The sequence below is a fragment of the Oncorhynchus nerka genome, linkage group LG13 (genome assembly GCF_034236695.1).
Source record: "Oncorhynchus nerka isolate Pitt River linkage group LG13, Oner_Uvic_2.0, whole genome shotgun sequence".
Taxonomy (NCBI): Eukaryota; Metazoa; Chordata; class Actinopteri; order Salmoniformes; family Salmonidae; genus Oncorhynchus; species Oncorhynchus nerka.
This window is the reverse complement of record NC_088408.1, coordinates 25,053,037-25,072,654: the sequence shown is the minus strand read 5'-3', so window position 1 is coordinate 25,072,654 and position 19,618 is coordinate 25,053,037. Positions and strand designations below refer to the sequence as shown.

The window sequence follows — 19,618 nt, the reverse complement described above, 5'->3', positions numbered from 1 at the left end:
CTGTTCCTAACTCCGTTCCTAATGCTGTTCCTAACTCCGTTCCTAACTCTGTTCCTAACTCTGTTCCTAACTCCTGTTCCTAACTCCGTTCCTAATGCTGTTCCTAACTCCGTTCCTAATGCTGTTCCTAACTCCGTTCCTAATGCTGTTCCTAACTCCGTTCCTAATGCTGTTCCTAACTCTGTTCCTAATGCTGTTCCTAACTCCGTTCCTAATGCTGTTCCTAACTCCGTTCCTAATGCTGTTCCTAACTCCGTTCCTAATGCTGTTCCTAACTCCGTTCCTAATGCTGTTCCTAACTCTGTTCCTAATGCTCCGTTCCTAACTCCGTTCCTAATGCTGTTCCTAACTCCGTTCCTAATGCTGTTCCTAACTCCTGTTCCTAACTCTGTTCCTAACTCCGTCCTAACTCCTGTTCCTAACTCCTGTTCCTAACTCTGTTCCTAATGCTGTTCCTAACTCCGTTCCTAATGCTGTTCCTAACTCCGTTCCTAATGCTGTTCCTAACTGTTCCGTTTCCTAATGCTGTTCCTAACTCCGTTCCTAATGCTGTTCCTAACTCCGTTCCTAACTCTGTTCCTAACTCTGTTCCTAACTCCCTAACTCTGTTCCTAATGCTGTTCCTAACTCCGTTCCTAATGCTGTTCCTAACTCCTAATGTTCCTAACTCCTGTTCCTAACTCTGTTCCTAACTCTGTTCCTAACTCCGTTCCTAATGCTGTTCCTAACTCCTGTTCCTAATGCTGTTCCTAACTCCGTTCCTAATGCTGTTCCTAACTCCGTTCCTAATGCTGTTCCTAACTCCGTTCCTAACTCTGTTCCTAACTCCGTTCCTAATGCTGTTCCTAACTGCTGTTCCTAACTGCTGTTCCTAACTCCGTTCCTAATGCTGTTCCTAACTCCGTTCCTAATGCTGTTCCTAACTCCGTTCCTAACTCTGTTCCTAACTCCGTTCCTAACTCTGTTCCTAATGCTGTTCCTAACTCCGTTCCTAATGCTGTTCCTAACTCCCTAATGCTGTTCCTAACTCCGTTCCTAATGCTGTTCCTAACTCCGTTCCTAATGCTGTTCCTAACTCCGTTCCTAATGCTGTTCCCAACTCCGTTCCTAATGCTGTTCCTAACTCCGTTCCTAATGCTGTTCCTAACTCCGTTCCTAATGCTGTTCCTAACTCCTTTCCTAATGCTGTTCCTAACTCCGTTCCTAATGCTGTTCCTAACTCCGTTCCTAATGCTGTTCCTAACTCCGTTCCTAATGCTGTTCCTAACTCCGTTCCTAATGCTGTTCCTAACTCCGTTCCTAACTCCGTTCCTAACTCTGTTCCTAATGCTGTTCCTAACTCCGTTCCTAATGCTGTTCCTAACTCTGTTCCTAATGCTGTTCCTAACTCCGTTCCTAACTCTGTTCCTAATGCTGTTCCTAACTCTGTTCTAATGCTGTTCCTAACTCCGTTCCTAATGCTGTTCCTAACTCCTTTCCTAACTCTGTTCCTAACTGCTGTTCCTAATGCTGTTCCTAACTCCGTTCCTAATGCTGTTCCTAACTCCGTTCCTAATGCTGTTCCTAACTCCGTTCCTAATGCTGTTCCATTACCCTGTTCCTAACTCCGTTCCTAACTCCGTTCCTAACTCCGTTCCTAATGCTGTTCCTAACTCCGTTCCTAATGCTGTTCCTAACTCCGTTCCTAATGCTGTTCCTAACTCCGTTCCTAATGCTGTTCCTAACTCCTTTCCTAACTCTGTTCCTAATGCTGTTCCTAACTCCGTTCCTAACTCTGTTCCTAATGCTGTTCCTAACTCCGTTCCTAATGCTGTTCCCAAATCCGTTCCTAAAGCTGTTCCTAACTCCGTTCCTAATGCTGTTCCTAACTCCGTTTCTAACTCCGTTCCTAACTCCGTTCCTAATGCTGTTCCTAACTCCGTTCCTAATGCTGTTCCTAACTCCGTTCCTAATGCTGTTCCTAACTCCGTTCCTAACTTTGTTCCTAACTCCGGTCCTAACTCTGTTCCTAATGCTGTTCCTAACTCCGTTCCTAATTCCGTTCCTAACTCTGTTCCTAACTCCGTTCCTAATGCTGTTCCATTACCCTGATCCTAACTCCTTTCCTAACTCTGTTCCTAACGCTGTTCCTCACTCCGTTCCTAATGCTGTTCCTAACTCCTTTCCTAATGCTGTTCCTAACTCCGTTCCTAATGCTGTTCCTAACTCCGTTCCTAATGCTGTTCCTAACTCCGTTCCTAATGCTGTTCCTAACTCCGTTCCTAATGCTGTTCCTAACTCCGTTCCTAATGCTGTTCCTAACTCCGTTCCTAATGCTGTTCCTAACTCCGTTCCTAATGCTGTTCCTAACTCCTGTTCCTAACTCTGTTCCTAATGCTGTTCCTAACTCCGTTCCTAACTCTGTTCCTAATGCTGTTCCTAACTCCGTTCCTAATGCTGTTCCTAACTCCGTTCCTAATGCTGTTCCTAACTCCGTTCCTAATGCTGTTCCTAACTCCGTTCCTAACTCTGTTCCTAATGCTGTTCCTAACTCCGTTCCTAATGCTGTTCCTAACTCCGTTCCTAATGCTGTTCCTAACTCCGTTCCTAACTCTGTTCCTAACTCCGGTCCTAACTCTGTTCCTAATGCTGTTCCTAACTCCGTTCCTAATGCTGTTCCTAACTCCGTTCCTAATGCTGTTCCTAACTCTGTTCCTAATGCTGTTCCTAACTCTGTTCCTAACTGCTGTTCCTAACTCCTGTTCCTAATGCTGTTCCTAACTCTGTTCCTAATGCTGTTCCTAACTCTGTTCCTAATGCTGTTCCTAACTCCGTTCCTAACTGCTGTTCCTAACTCCGTTCCTAATGCTGTTCCTAACTCTGTTCCTAACTCTGTTCCTAACTCCGTTCCTAACTCTGTTCCTAATGCTGTTCCTAACTCCGTTCCTAATGCTGTTCCTAACTCCTTTCCTAACTCTGTTCCTAATGCTGTTCCTAATGCTCCTAACTCCGTTCCTAATGCTGTTCCTAACTCCGTTCCTAATGCTGTTCCTAACTCCGTTCCTAATGCTGTTCCATTACCCTGTTCCTAACTCCGTTCCTAACTCCGTTCCTAACTCCGTTCCTAATGCTGTTCCTAACTCCGTTCCTAATGCTGTTCCTAACTCCGTTCCTAATGCTGTTCCTAACTCCGTTCCTAATGCTGTTCCTAACTCCTTTCCTAATGCTCTTAACTGCTGTTCCTAACTCTGTTCCTAACTCTGTTCCTAATGCTGTTCCTAACTCCGTTCCTAATGCTGTTCCCAACTCCGTTCCTAATGCTGTTCCTAACTCCGTTCCTAATGCTGTTCCTAACTCCGTTTCTAACTCTGTTCCTAACTCCGTTCCTAATGCTGTTCCTAACTCCGTTCCTAATGCTGTTCCTAACTCCGTTCCTAATGCTGTTCCTAACTCCGTTCCTAATGCTGTTCCTAACTCCGTTCCTAATGCTGTTCCTAACTCCGTTCCTAATGCTGTTCCTAACTCCGTTCCTAATGCTGTTCCTAACTCCGTTCCTAACTCTGTTCCTAATGCTGTTCCTAACTCTGTCCTAATGCTGTTCCTAACTCCGCTGTTCCTAACTCCGTTCCTAACTGCTGTTCCTAACTCCGTTCCTAACTCCGTTCCTAACTCCGTTCCTAATGCTGTTCCTAACTCCGTTCCTAATGCTGTTCCTAACTCCGTTCCTAATGCTGTTCCTAACTCCGTTCCTAATGCTGTTCCTAACTCCGTTCCTAATGCTGTTCCTAACTCCGTTCCTAATGCTGTTCCTAACTCTGTTCCTAATGCTGTTCCTAACTCCGTTCCTAATGCTGTTCCTAACTCCGTTCCTAATGCTGTTCCTAACTCCGTTCCTAATGCTGTTCCTAACTCCGTTCCTAATGCTGTTCCTAACTCCGTTCCTAATGCTGTTCCTAACTCCGTTCCTAATGCTGTTCCTGTTCCTAATGCTGTTCCTAACTCCGTTCCTAATGCTGTTCCTAACTCCTTTCCTAACTGCTGTTCCTAACTCTGTTCCTAATGCTGTTCCTAACTCCGTTCCTAATGCTGTTCCTAACTCCGTTCCTAATGCTGTTCCTAACTCCGTTCCTAATGCTGTTCCTAACTCCTGTTCCTAACTCCGTTCCTAACTCCGTTCCTAACTCCGTTCCTAACTCTGTTCCTAATGCTGTTCCTAACTCCGTTCCTAATGCTGTTCCTAACTCCGTTCCTAATGCTGTTCCTAACTCCGTTCCTAACTCTGTTCCTAATGCTGTTCCTAACTCCGTTCCTAACTCTGTTCCTAACTCCGTTCCTAATGCTAACCTAACTCTGTTCCTAATGCTGTTCCTAACTCCGTTCCTAATGCTGTTCCTAACTCCTTTCCTAATGCTGTTCCTAACTTCCTAACTGTTCCTAACTCTGTTCCTAATGCTGTTCCTAACTCCGTTCCTAATGCTGTTCCTAACTCCGTTCCTAATGCTGTTCCTAACTCCGTTCCTAATGCTGTTCCTAACTCCGTTCCTAACTGCTGTTCCTAACTCTGTTCCTAACTCCGTTCCTAATGCTGTTCCTAACTCCGTTCCTAATGCTGTTCCTAACTCCGTTCCTAAACTCTGTTCCTAACTCTGTTCCTAACTCTGTTCCTAACTGCTGTTCCTAACTCTGTTCCTAATGCTGTTCCTAACTCCGTTCCTAATGCTGTTCCTAACTCCGTTCCTAATGCTGTTCCTAACTCCGTTCCTAATGCTGTTCCTAACTCCGTTCCTAACTCTGTTCCTAACTGTTCCTAACTGCTGTCCTAACTCTGTTCCTAATGCTGTTCCTAACTCCGTTCCTAATGCTGTTCCTAACTCCGTTCCTAACTGCTGTTCCTAACTGCTGTTCCTAACTCCTGTTCCTAACTCTGTTCCTAACTGCTGTTCCTAACTCTGTTCTCTAATGCTGTTCCTAACTCCGTTCCTAATGCTGTTCCTAACTCCGTTAACTCTGTTCCTAACTCTGTTCCTAACTCTGTTCCTAACTCTGTTCCTAATGCTGTTCCTAACTCCGTTCCTAATGCTGTTCCTAACTCCGTTCCTAATGCTGTTCCTAACTCCGTTCCTAATGCTGTTCCTAACTCCGTTCCTAATGCTGTTCCTAACTCCTGTTCCTAACTCCTGTTCCTAACTCTGCCTAACTCTGTTCCTAACTCCGTTCTAATGCTGTTCCTAACTCCGTTTCCTAATGCTGTTCCTAACTCCGTTCCTAATGCTGTTCCTAACTCCCTAACTCCTTTCCTAATGCTGTTCCTAACTCCGTTCCTAATGCTGTTCCTAACTCCGTTCCTAATGCTGTTCCTAACTCCGTTCCTAATGCTGTTCCTAACTCCGTTCCTAATGCTGTTCCTAACTCCGTTCCTAACTCTGTTCCTAACCTGTTCCTAACTCTGTTCCTAACTCCGTTCCTAATGCTGTTCCTAACTCCGTTCCTAATGCTGTTCCTAACTCCGTTCCTAATGCTGTTCCTAACTCCGTTCCTAATGCTGTTCCTAACTCCGTTCCTAATGCTGTTCCTAACTCCGTTCCTAATGCTGTTCCTAACTCCGTTCCTAACTCCTGTTCCTAACTCTGTTCCTAATGCTGTTCCTAACTCTTTCCTAATGCTGTTCCTAACTCCGTTCCTAATGCTGTTCCTAACTCCGTTCCTAATGCTGTTCCTAACTCCGTTCCTAACTGCTGTTCCTAACTCCGTTCCTAACTCTGTTCCTAATGCTGTTCCTAACTCCGTTCCTAATGCTGTTCCTAACTCCGTTCCTAATGCTGTTCCTAACTCCGTTCCTAATGCTGTTCCTAACTCCGTTCCTAATGCTGTTCCATTACCCTGTTCCTAACTCCTTCCTAACTCCTTTCCTAACTCCGTTCCTAACTCTGTTCCTAATGCTGTTCCTAACTCCGTTCCTAATGCTGTTCCTAACTCCTTTCCTAACTCTGTTCCTAATGCTGTTCCTAATGCTGTTCCTAACTCCGTTCCTAATGCTGTTCCTAACTCCGTTCCTAATGCTGTTCCTAACTCCGTTCCTAATGCTGTTCCATTACCCTGTTCCTAACTCCGTTCCTAACTCCGTTCCTAACTTCGTTCCTAATGCTGTTCCTAACTCCGTTCCTAATGCTGTTCCTAACTCCGTTCCTAATGCTGTTCCTAACTCCGTTCCTAATGCTGTTCCTAACTCCTTTCCTAACTCTGTTCCTAATGCTGTTCCTAACTCCGTTCCTAACTCTGTTCCTAATGCTGTTCCTAACTCCGTTCCTAATGCTGTTCCCAACTCCGTTCCTAAAGCTGTTCCTAACTCCGTTCCTAATGCTGTTCCTAACTCCGTTCCTAACTCCGTTCCTAACTCCGTTCCTAATGCTGTTCCTAACTCCGTTCCTAATGCTGTTCCTAACTCCGTTCCTAATGCTGTTCCTAACTCCGTTCCTAACTGCTGTTCCTAACTCCGGTCCTAACTCTGTTCCTAATGCTGTTCCTAACTCCGTTCCTAATTCCGTTCCTAACTCTGTTCCTAACTCCGTTCCTAATGCTGTTCCATTACCCTGATCCTAACTCCTTTCCTAACTCTGTTCCTAACGCTGTTCCTAACTCCGTTCCTAATGCTGTTCCTAACTCCTTTCCTAATGCTGTTCCTAACTCCGTTCCTAATGCTGTTCCTAACTCCGTTCCTAATGCTGTTCCTAACTCCGTTCCTAATGCTGTTCCTAACTCCGTTCCTAATGCTGTTCCTAACTCCGTTCCTAATGCTGTTCCTAACTCCGTTCCTAATGCTGTTCCTAACTCCGTTCCTAATGCTGTTCCTAACTCTGTTCCTAATGCTGTTCCTAACTCCGTTCCTAATGCTGTTCCTAACTCCCTAACTCTGTTCCTAACTGTTCTAATGTTTCCTAACTCCGTTCCTAATGCTGTTCCTAACTCCGTTCCTAATGCTGTTCCTAACTCCGTTCCTAATGCTGTTCCTAACTCCGTTCCTAACTCTGTTCCTAATGCTGTTCCTAACTCCGTTCCTAATGCTGTTCCTAACTCCGTTCCTAATGCTGTTCCTAACTCCGTTCCTAATGCTGTTCCTAACTCTGTTCCTAACTCCGTTCCTAACTCTGTTCCTAATGCTGTTCCTAACTCCGTTCCTAATGCTGTTCCTAACTCCGTTCCTAATGCTGTTCCTAACTCCGTTCCTAATGCTGTTCCTAACTCCGTTCCTAATGCTGTTCCTAACTCCGTTCCTAATGCTGTTCCTAACTCCGTTCCTAACTCCGTTCCTAACTCTGTTCCTAATGCTGTTCCTAACTCCGTTCCTAACTCTGTTCCTAACTCCGTTCCTAATGCTGTTCCTAACTCCGTTCCTAACTCTGTTCCTAATGCTGTTCCTAACTCCGTTCCTAATGCTGTTCCTAACTCCGTTCCTAATGCTGTTCCTAACTCCGTTCCTAATGCTGTTCCTAACTCTGTTCCTAACTCCTGTTCCTAACTCCGTTCCTAATAACTCCTTCCTAATGCTGTTCCTAACTCCGTTCCTAATGCTGTTCCTAACTCCGTTCCTAATGCTGTTCCCTAACTCCGTTCCTAATGCTGTTCCTAACTCCGTTCCTAATGCTGTTCCTAACTCCTCCGTTCCTAACTGCTGTTCCTAACTCCGTTCCTAATGCTGTTCCTAACTCCGTTCCTAATGCTGTTCCTAACTCCGTTCCTAATGCTGTTCCATAACTCCTAACTCCTTCCTAACTCCTGTTCCTAACTCTGTTCCTAATGCTGTTCCTAACTCCGTTCCTAATGCTGTTCCTAACTCCGTTCCTAATGCTGTTCCTAACTAATGCTGTTCCTAACTCCGTTCCTAATGCTGTTCCTAACTCCGTTCCTAATGCTGTTCCTAACTCCGTTCCTAATGCTGTTCCTAACTCCGTTCCTAATGCTGTTCCTAACTCCGTTCCTAATGCTGTTCCTAACTCCGTTCCTAATGCTGTTCCTAACTCCGTTCCTAATGCTGTTCCTAACTCCGTTCCTAATGCTGTTCCTAACTCCGTTCCTAATGCTGTTCCTAACTCCGTTCCTAATGCTGTTCCTAACTCCGTTCCTAACTCTGTTCCTAATGCTGTTCCTAACTCCGTTCCTAACTTGTTCCTAACTCCGTTCCTAATTGTTCCTAACTCCGTTCCTAATGCTGTTCCTAACTCCTGTTCCTAACTCCGTTCCTAATGCTGTTCCTAACTCCGTTCCTAATGCTGTTCCTAACTCCTAACTCTGTTCCTAATGCTGTTCCTAACTCCGTTCCTAATGCTGTTCCTAACTCCGTTCCTAATGCTGTTCCTAACTCCGTTCTAATGCTGTTCCTAACTCCTAACTGCTGTTCCTAATGCTGTTCCTAACTCCGTTCCTAATGCTGTTCCTAACTCCGTTCCTAATGCTGTTCCTAACTCCGTTCCTAATCCTGTTCCTAACTCCGTTCCTAATGTTCTGTTCCTGTTCCTAACTCTGTTCCTAATGCTGTTCTAACTCTGTTCCTAATGCTGTTCCTAACTCCTTCCTAATGCTGTTCCTAACTCTGTTCCTAACTGCTGTTCCTAATGCTGTTCCTAACTCTGTTCCTAATGTTCTGTTCCTAATGCTGTTCCTAACTCCGTTCCTAATGCTGTTCCTAACTAATGCTGTTCCTAATGCTGTTCCTAACTCCTGTTCCTAACTCCGTTCCTAACTCTGTTCCTAACTCCGTTCCTAATGCTGTTCCTAACTCCGTTCCTAATGCTGTTCCTAACTCCGTTCCTAATGCTGTTCCTAACTCCGTTCCTAATGCTGTTCCTAACTCCTGTTCCTAACTGCTGTTCCTAATGCTGTTCCTAACCCTGTTCCTAACTCTGTTCCTAATGCTGTTCCTAACTCCGTTCCTAATGCTGTTCCTAACTCCGTTCCTAATGCTGTTCCTAACTCCGTTCCTAATGCTGTTCCTAACTCCGTTCCTAACTCCGTTCCTAACTCTTCCTAATGCTGTTCCTAACTCCTTCCTAATGCTGTTCCTAACTCCGTTCCTAATGCTGTTCCTAACTCCGTTCCTAATGCTGTTCCTAACTCCTGTTCCTAATGCTGTTCCTAACTCTGTTCCTAATTCCTAACTCCGTTCCTAACTGCTGTTCCTAACTCCTAACTCCGTTCCTAATGCTGTTCCTAACTTTCCTAACTGCTGTTCCTAACTCTGTTCCTAACTGCTGTTCCTAACTCCTAACTTCCGTTCCTAACTCTGTTCCTAACTCCGTTCCTAATGCTGTTCCATTACTCCGTTCCTAACTGCTTTCCTAACTCCGTTCCTAACTCTGTTCCTAACTCCGTTCCTAATGCTGTTCCTAACTCCGTTCCTAATGCTGTTCCTAACTCCGTTCCTAACTGTTCCTAACTCCGTTCCTAACTGCTGTTCCTAACTCCGTTCCTAATGCTGTTCCTAACTCCGTTCCTAATGCTGTTCCTAACTCCGTTCCTAACTGCTGTTCCTAACTCTGTTCGTTCCTAATGCTGTTCTGTTCCTAACTGCTGTTCCTAACTCCGTTCCTAATGCTGTTCCTAACTCCGTTCCTAATGCTGTTCCTAACTCCGTTCCTAATGCTGTTCCTAACTCTGTTCCTAATGCTGTTCCTAACTCCGTTCCTAATGCTGTTCCTAACTCCGTTCCTAACTCTGTTCCTAATGCTGTTCCTAACTCCGTTCCTAACTCTGTTCCTAACTCCGTTCCTAATGCTGTTCCTAACTCCGTTCCTAATGCTGTTCCTAACTCCTGTTCCTAACTGCTGTTCCTAACTGCTGTTCCTAACTTCCTAATGCTGTTCCTAACTCCGTTCCTAATGCTGTTCCTAACTCCGTTCCTAATGCTGTTCCTAACTCCGTTCCTAACTCTGTTCCTAACTCCTGTTCCTAACTCTGTTCCTAATGCTGTTCCTAACTCCTGTTCCTAATGCTGTTCCTAACTCCTGTTCCTAACTGCTGTTCCTAACTCTGTTCCTAATGCTGTTCCTAACTCCGTTCCTAATGCTGTTCCTAACTCCGTTCCTAATGCTGTTCCTAACTCCGTTCCTAATGCTGTTCCTAACTCCGTTCCTCCTAATGTTCTAATGTTTCCTAACTCCGTTCCTAATGCTGTTCCTAACTCCGTTCCTAATGCTGTTCCTAACTCCGTTCCTAATGTTCTGTTCCTAACTCCGTTCCTAATGCCGTTCCTAACTCCGTTCCTAATGCTGTTCCTAACGTTCCTAACTGCTGTTCCTAACTCTGTTCCTAATGCTGTTCCTAACTCTGTTCCTAATGCTGTTCCTAACTCCGTTCCTAATGCTGTTCCTAACTCCGTTCCTAATGCTGTTCCTAACTCCGTTCCTAATGCTGTTCCTAACTCCGTTCCTAACTCTGTTCCTAATGCTGTTCCTAACTCCGTTCCTAATGCTGTTCCCAACTCCGTTCCTAATGCTGTTCCTAACTCCGTTCCTAATGCTGTTCCTAACTCCGTTCCTAACTCTAACTCCTTTCCTAACTCTGTTCCTAATGCTGTTCCTAATGCTGTTCCTAACTCCGTTCCTAATGCTGTTCCTAACTCCGTTCCTAACTCTGTTCCTAATGCTGTTCCTAACTCCGTTCCTAATTCCGTTCCTAACTCTGTTCCTAACTCCGTTCCTAATGCTGTTCCATTACCCTGATCCTAACTCCTTTCCTAACTCTGTTCCTAACGCTGTTCCTCACTCCGTTCCTAATGCTGTTCCTAACTCCTTTCCTAATGCTGTTCCTAACTCCGTTCCTAATGCTGTTCCTAACTCCGTTCCTAATGCTGTTCCTAACTCCGTTCCTAATGCTGTTCCTAACTCCGTTCCTAATGCTGTTCCTAACTCCGTTCCTAATGCTGTTCCTAACTCCGTTCCTAATGCTGTTCCTAACTCCGTTCCTAATGCTGTTCCTAACTCCGTTCCTAATGCTGTTCCTAACTCCGTTCCTAATGCTGTTCCTAACTCTGTTCCTAATGCTGTTCCTAACTCCGTTCCTAATGCTGTTCCTAACTCCGTTCCTAACTCCGTTCCTAACTCTGTTCCTAATGCTGTTCCTAACTCCGTTCCTAACTCTGTTCCTAACTCCGTTCCTAATGCTGTTCCTAACTCCGTTCCTAATGCTGTTCCTAACTCCGTTCCTAACTCTGTTCCTAATGCTGTTCCTAACTCCGTTCCTAATGCTGTTCCTAACTCCGTTCCTAATGCTGTTCCTAACTCCGTTCCTAACTCTGTTCCTAACTCCGGTCCTAACTCTGTTCCTAATGCTGTTCCTAACTCCGTTCCTAATGCTGTTCCTAACTCCGTTCCTAATGCTGTTCCTAACTCCGTTCCTAATGCTGTTCCTAACTCTGTTCCTAATGCTGTTCCTAACTCCGTTCCTAATGCTGTTCCTAACTCCGTTCCTAACTCCGTTCCTAACTCTGTTCCTAATGCTGTTCCTAACTCCGTTCCTAACTCTGTTCCTAACTCCGTTCCTAATGCTGTTCCTAACTCCGTTCCTAATGCTGTTCCTAACTCCGTTCCTAACTCTGTTCCTAATGCTGTTCCTAACTCCGTTCCTAATGCTGTTCCTAACTCCTTTCCTAACTCTGTTCCTAATGCTGTTCCTAATGCTGTTCCTAACTCCGTTCCTAATGCTGTTCCTAACTCCGTTCCTAATGCTGTTCCTAACTCCGTTCCTAATGCTGTTCCATTACCCTGTTCCTAACTCCGTTCCTAACTCCGTTCCTAACTTCGTTCCTAATGCTGTTCCTAACTCCGTTCCTAATGCTGTTCCTAACTCCGTTCCTAATGCTGTTCCTAACTCCGTTCCTAATGCTGTTCCTAACTCCTTTCCTAACTCTGTTCCTAATGCTGTTCCTAACTCCGTTCCTAACTCTGTTCCTAATGCTGTTCCTAACTCCGTTCCTAATGCTGTTCCCAAATCCGTTCCTAAAGCTGTTCCTAACTCCGTTCCTAATGCTGTTCCTAACTCCGTTTCTAACTCCGTTCCTAACTCCGTTCCTAATGCTGTTCCTAACTCCGTTCCTAATGCTGTTCCTAACTCCGTTCCTAACTCTGTTCCTAACTCCGTTCCTAATGCTGTTCCTAACTCCGTTCCTAATGCTGTTCCTAACTCCTTTCCTAACTCTGTTCCTAATGCTGTTCCTAATGCTGTTCCTAACTCCGTTCCTAATGCTGTTCCTAACTCCGTTCCTAATGCTGTTCCTAACTCCGTTCCTAATGCTGTTCCATTACCCTGTTCCTAACTCCGTTCCTAACTCTGTTCCTAACGCTGTTCCTCACTCCGTTCCTAATGCTGTTCCTAACTCCGTTCCTAATGCTGTTCCTAACTCCGTTCCTAATGCTGTTCCTAACTCCGTTCCTAATGCTGTTCCTAACTCCGTTCCTAATGCTGTTCCTAACTCCGTTCCTAATGCTGTTCCTAACTCCGTTCCTAATGCTGTTCCTAACTCCGTTCCTAATGCTGTTCCTAACTCCGTTCCTAATGCTGTTCCTAACTCCGCTAATGCTGTTCCTAACTCCGTTGTTCCTAATGCTGTTCCTAACTCTGTTCCTAATGCTGTTCCTAACTCCGTTCCTAATGCTGTTCCCAAATCCGTTCCTAATGCTGTTCCTAACTCCGTTCCTAATGCTGTTCCTAACTCCGTTCCTAACTCCGTTCCTAATGCTGTTCCTAACTCCGTTCCTAATGCTGTTCCTAACTCCGTTCCTAATGCTGTTCCTAACTCCGTTCCTAACTCCTTTCCTAACTCTGTTCCTAACTCTGTTCCTAATGCTGTTCCTAACTCCGTTCCTAATGCTGTTCCTAACTCCGTTCCTAATGCTGTTCCTAACTCCGTTCCTAATGCTGTTCCTAACTCTGTTCCTAATGCTGTTCCTAACTCCGTTCCTAATGCTGTTCCTAACTCCGTTCCTAACTCCGTTCCTAACTCTGTTCCTAATGCTGTTCCTAACTCCGTTCCTAACTCTGTTCCTAACTCCGTTCCTAATGCTGTTCCTAACTCCGTTCCTAATGCTGTTCCTAACTCCGTTCCTAATGCTGTTCCTAACTCCGTTCCTAATGCTGTTCCTAACTCCGTTCCTAATGCTGTTCCTAACTCCGTTCCTAATGCTGTTCCTAACTCCGTTCCTAACTCTTCCTAACTCCCTAATCTGTTCCTAACTCCGTTCCTAACTCCTAACTCCGTTCCTAACTCTGTTCTGTTCCTAACTCTGTTCCTAACTCCTTTCCTAACTCCTTTCCTAACTCCGTTCCTAACTCTGTTCCTAATGCTGTTCCTAACTTCGTTCCTAATGCTGTTCCTAACTCCGTTCCTAATGCTGTTCCTAACTCCTTTCCTAACTCTGTTCCTAATGCTGTTCCTAATGCTGTTCCTAACTCCGTTCCTAATGCTGTTCCTAACTCCGTTCCTAATGCTGTTCCTAACTCCGTTCCTAATGCTGTTCCATTACCCTGTTCCTAACTCCGTTCCTAACTCTGTTCCTAATGCTGTTCCTAACTCCGTTCCTAATGCTGTTCCTAACTCCGTTCCTAATGCTGTTCCTAACTCCGTTCCTAACTCCGTTCCTAACTCTGTTCCTAATGCTGTTCCTAACTCCGTTCCTAACTCTGTTCCTAACTCCGTTCCTAATGCTGTTCCTAACTCCGTTCCTAATGCTGTTCCTAACTCCGTTCCTAACTCTGTTCCTAATGCTGTTCCTAACTCCATTCCTAACTCCGTTCCTAATGCTGTTCCTCCGTTCCTAACTCTGTTCCTAACTCCGTTCCTAACTCTGTTCCTAATGCTGTTCCTAACTCCGTTCCTAATGCTGTTCCTAACTCCGTTCCTAATGCTGTTCCTAACTCCGTTCCTAATGCTGTTCCTAACTCCGTTCCTAATGCTGTTCCTAACTCCGTTCCTAATGCTGTTCCTAACTCCGTTCCTAATGCTGTTCCTAACTCCGTTCCTAATGCTGTTCCTAACTCCGTTCCTAATGCTGTTCCTAACTCTGTTCCTAACTCTGTTCCTAACTGCTGTTCCTAACTCTGTTCCTAACTCCTTTCCTAACTCTCCTAACTCCGTTCCTAACTTCCTAACTCTGTTCCTAACTCCGTTCCTAATGCTGTTCCTAACTCCGTTCCTAATGCTGTTCCTAACTCCTTTCCTAACTGCTGTTCCTAACTCCTTTCCTAACTGCTGTTCCTAACTGTTCTAATGCTGTTCCTAACTCTGTTCCTAATGCTGTTCCTAACTCCGTTCCTAATGCTGTTCCTAACTCCGTTCCTAATGCTAACTCCGTTCCTAATGCTGTTCCTAACTCCGTTCCTAATGCTGTTCCTAACTCCGTTCCTAATGCTGTTCCTAACTCCGTTCCTAATGCTGTTCCTAACTCCGTTCCTAATGCTGTTCCTAACTCCGTTCCTAATGCTGTTCCTAACTCCGTTCCTAATGCTGTTCCTAACTCCGTTCCTAACTCCGTTCCTAACTCTGTTCCTAATGCTGTTCCTAACTCCGTTCCTAACTCTGTTCCTAACTCCGTTCCTAATGCTGTTCCTAACTCCGTTCCTAATGCTGTTCCTAACTCCGTTCTAACTCTGTTCCTAATGCTGTTCCTAACTCCATTCCTAACTCCGTTCCTAATGCTGTTCCTAACTCCGTTCCTAACTCTGTTCCTAACTCCGGTCCTAACTCTGTTCCTAATGCTGTTCCTAACTCCGTTCCTAACTCTGTTCCTAACTCCGTTCCTAATGCTGTTCCTAACTCCGTTCCTAATGCTGTTCCTAACTCCGTTCCTAATGCTGTTCCTAACCCTGTTCCTAACTCTGTTCCTAATGCTGTTCCTAACTCCGTTCCTAATGCTGTTCCTAACTCCGTTTCCTAATGCTGTTCCTAACTCCTGTTCCTAATGCTGTTCCTAACTCCGTTCCTAATGCTGTTCCTAAACTCTGTTCCTAACTCCTTTCCTAACTCCTGTTCCTAACTCCGTTCCTAACTGCTGTTCCTAACTCCTAATGTTCCTAACTGCTGTTTCCTAACTCCGTTCCTAATGCTGTTCCTAACTCCTTCCTAACTCTGTTCCTAATTTCCTAATGCTGTTCCTAACTCTGTTCCTAATGCTGTTCCTAACTCCGTTCCTAATGCTGTTCCTAACTCCGTTCCTAATGCTGTTCCATTACCCTGTTCCTAACTCCGTTCCTAACTCCTAACTCCGTTCCTAACTCTGTTCCTAATGCTGTTCCTAACTCCGTTCCTAATGCTGTTCCTAACTAACCGTTCCTAATGCTGTTCCTAATGCTGTTCCTAACTCCGTTCCTAATGCTGTTCCTAACTCCGTTCCTAATGCTGTTCCTAACTAACTCTGTTCCCTAACTCCTGTTCCTAATGTTCCTAACTCTGTTCCTAACTGCTGTTTCCTAACTCCGTTCCTAATGCTGTTCCTAATGCTGTTCCTAACTCCGTTCCTAACTCTGTTCCTAACTCCGTTCCTAATGCTGTTCCTAACTCCGTTCCTAACTCCTAACTCTGTTCCTAACTCCGTTCCTAATGCTGTTCCTAACTCCGTTCCTAATGCTGTTCCTAACTCCTTTCCTAACTCTGTTCCTAATGCTGTTCCTAACTCCGTTCCTAATGCTGTTCCTAACTCCGTTCCTAATGCTGTTCCTAACTCCGTTCCTAACTCTGTTCCTAACTCTGTTCCTAATGCTGTTCCTAACTCCGTTCCTAACTCCGTTCCTAATGCTGTTCCTAACTCTGTTCCTAACTCCTTTCCTAACTCCTTTCCTAACTCCGTTCCTAACTCTGTTCCTAATGCTGTTCCTAACTTCGTTCCTAATGCTGTTCCTAACTCCGTTCCTAATGCTGTTCCTAACTCCTTTCCTAACTCTGTTCCTAATGCTGTTCCTAATGCTGTTCCTAACTCCGTTCCTAATGCTGTTCCTAACTCCGTTCCTAATGCTGTTCCTAACTCCGTTCCTAATGCTGTTCCATTACCCTGTTCCTAACTCCGTTCCTAACTCCGTTCCTAACTCCGTTCCTAATGCTGTTCCTAACTCCGTTCCTAATGCTGTTCCTAACTCCGTTCCTAATGCTGTTCCATTACCCTGTTCCTAACTCCGTTCCTAACTCTGTTCCTAATGCTGTTCCTAACTCCGTTCCTAATGCTGTTCCTAACTCCGTTCCTAACTCCGTTCCTAACTGCTGTTCCTAACTCCTAACTCCGTTCCTAATGCTAACACTGTTCCTAACTGTTCCTAACTCCGTTAACTCTAATGCTGTTCCTAACTCCGTTCCTAATGCTGTTCCTAACTCCGTTCCTAACTCTGTTCCTAATGCTGTTCCTAACTCCGTTCCTAATGCTGTTCCTAACTCCGTTCCTAATGCTGTTCCTAACTCCGTTCCTAACTCTGTTCCTAACTCCGGTCCTAACTCTGTTCCTAATGCTGTTCCTAACTCCGTTCCTAATGCTGTTCCTAACTCCGTTCCTAATGCTGTTCCTAACTCCGTTCCTAATGCTGTTCCTAACTCTGTTCCTAATGCTGTTCCTAACTCCGTTCCTAACTCCGTTCCTAACTCTGTTCCTAATGCTGTTCCTAACTCCGTTCCTAACTCTGTTCCTAACTCCGTTCCTAATGCTGTTCCTAACTCCGTTCCTAATGCTGTTCCTAACTCCGTTCCTAACTCTGTTCCTAATGCTGTTCCTAACTCCGTTCCTAATGCTGTTCCTAACTCCGTTCCTAATGCTGTTCCTAACTCCGTTCCTAACTCTGTTCCTAACTCCGGTCCTAACTCTGTTCCTAATGCTGTTCCTAACTCCGTTCCTAACTCCGTTCCTAATGCTGTTCCTAACTCTGTTCCTAACTCCTTTCCTAACTCCTTTCCTAACTCCGTTCCTAACTCTGTTCCTAATGCTGTTCCTAACTTCGTTCCTAATGCTGTTCCTAACTCCGTTCCTAATGCTGTTCCTAACTCCTTTCCTAATGCTGTTCCTAACTCCGTTCCTAATGCTGTTCCTAACTCCGTTCCTAATGCTGTTCCTAACTCCGTTCCTAATGCTGTTCCTAACTCCGTTCCTAATGCTGTTCCTAACTCCGTTCCTAATGCTGTTCCTAACTCCGTTCCTAATGCTGTTCCTAACTCCGTTCCTAATGCTGTTCCTAACTCCGTTCCTAATGCTGTTCCATTACCCTGTTCCTAACTCCGTTCCTAACTCCGTTCCTAACTCTGTTCCTAACGCTGTTCCTCACTCCGTTCCTAATGCTGTTCCTAACTCCTTTCCTAACTCTGTTCCCAATGCTGTTCCTAACTCCGTTCCTAACTCTGTTCCTAATGCTGTTCCTAACTCCGTTCCTAACTCGGTTCCTAATGCTGTTCCTAACTCCGTTCCTAACTCCGTTCCTAATGCTGTTCCTAACTCCGTTCCTAATGCTGTTCCTAACTCCGTTCCTAATGCTGTTCCTAACTCCTTTCCTAACTCCGTTCCTAACTCCGTTCCTAATGCTGTTCCTAACTCCGTTCCTAATGCTGTTCCATTACCCTCTCCCTACCTCTGTTCCTAACTCTGTTCCTAACTCTGTTCCTAACTCCGTTCCTAACTCTGTTCCTAATGCTGTTCCTAACTCCGTTCCTAACTCTGTTCCTAACTCTGTTCACAGAAACAAGGAGACGAAAAGGGAAGAACATAAAACACAGTTAGACAAGGCTGCCGCCTCAAACCCCAACATGGTGCTAGAGGGCTGAATATGGTTCACAAGTTCAGCGTCTTAAAATAAATCGCTCTGCGGGAAGTTTGATGCAACGAAAGGTCACCGTTCTCATCTGAACTTCCTCTGATTTGTGTGTGTGTGTTTGTGTGTGTGTTTGTGTGTGTGTCTATGTGTGTTTCTGTGTGTGTGTGTCTGTGTGTGTGTCTATGTGTCTGTGTGTGTCTGTGTGTTTTCTATCTCACATCCTGACACCTCTTTACTGAACATTTGCATATTATCTGTGTGCCTGGCTGCCTGGTGCAGGAAGCGGTGGTTATAGACCAACAGCTCTGACAGCCATTGGCTGCTGCTTACAGAAGGTGGGAGTGAGGCCCTTAGCAACAACACTCTGCCTGATCAGTGTGACACACGGCTAAGCTCTCATAGTCAAGAGGAAAGAAAGGTGTTTATCATGGAGATTAGATGAACATTCTTCGTTCTTTTCATTTAGCAGCTTACTGTGTCCTCTACCAGTCAATATGTAAACATCAAACCAACTCTGACTTTAAGCTCAAATAAAAAAAACTCCTTCAAAGTCGGGGTAACAAAGGTAGAAGTAAATCAAAATCGATATTCAAAGAAACCTGTCACAAACTTGTTATAAGAACTGAAGGTTTTGACACATCTACCCACCTACAGGGTACCAAACATCTATGTGTGTTAGGTTTAACACTTGTCCTGGTGTAGGCTACCCTCTCTGTTGGTCGCTGCTGTACATAGTTACCCTTTGTTGATCCCAACGTACAGCTAGAACTGTATGGTTCAGTAAACTATTGAACTATGGTTGCAAAGCAACTGTAATTTACCAAAGTTACCGGAATCTTCGGCAGGTGTCCTAACGGTTAAGAGCTTTGGGCCAATAATCAAAAGGTTGCTGGTTCAAATCCCGAGCCGGTTAAGTGATATGACTGCCGATGTGTCCTTGAGCAAGGCACTTAACCCTAATTGCTGCTGTAAGTCACTCTGGTTAAGATCATCTGCTAAAATATATATTTTTGGTTTACATTTTTGGTTTATTTCGGTAATTAACAGGTAATCTATAGTAATTTAGGTAATTTATACTAGAATAACTTTAAAAATGTATTCATGTATAGTATAAATGTTTTATTGTGTCCATATTTTCCATGAGTTTCTAGTGCATAGACTATGGTTTACAAATTAATTGCAAATGAAAAGAGAAAATATCTTGAGTCAATAAGTATTCAACCCCTTTGTTATTGCAAGCCTAAATAAGTTCAGGAGTAGAAACTTGCTTAAACAAGTCACATAAGTTGCAACAGTGTTTAACATGATTTCTGAATGACTACCTCATCTCTGTACTTCATACATACAATTATCTGTAATGTTCTGCAGTTGAGCAGTGAATTTCAAACACAGATTCAACGACAAAGACCACAGAGGTTTTCCAATGCCTCACAAAGAAGGACACTATTGGTAGATAGGTAAAAAAGCAGACATTAAATATCCCTTTGAGCATGGTGAGTTATTAATTACACTTTGATGGTGTATCAGTCACAACAAAGATACAGGCGTCCTTCCTAACTCAGTTGTTGGAGAGGAAGGAAACTGCTCAGGGCTTTCAAAATGAGGCCAATGGTGACTTTACACAGTTCCAGAGGGCCTCCCGAGTGGCACAAGCGGTCTAAGGCACTGCATCGCAGGGTTAGAGGAGTCAGTACAGGTCCTCAGCTGGCCGTGACCGGGAGACCCATGAGGGGGCGCAAAATGACCCAGCGTCGTCCGGGTTAGGGGAGGGTTTGGCCGGGATGTCCTTGTCCCATAGTGACCACTGTGGCAGGCCGGGCGCATGCACGTTGACACGGTCACCAGTTGGACGGTGTTTCCTCTGACACAT

The 19,618-nt window shown here is 44.8% G+C and overlaps 1 pseudogene; it reads right to left on the bottom strand.

Moving 5' to 3' along the window:
* Positions 1–19,618, bottom strand: part of LOC115139291 (armadillo repeat-containing protein 2-like) — a 36,346-nt pseudogene extending 16,728 nt beyond the window's left edge.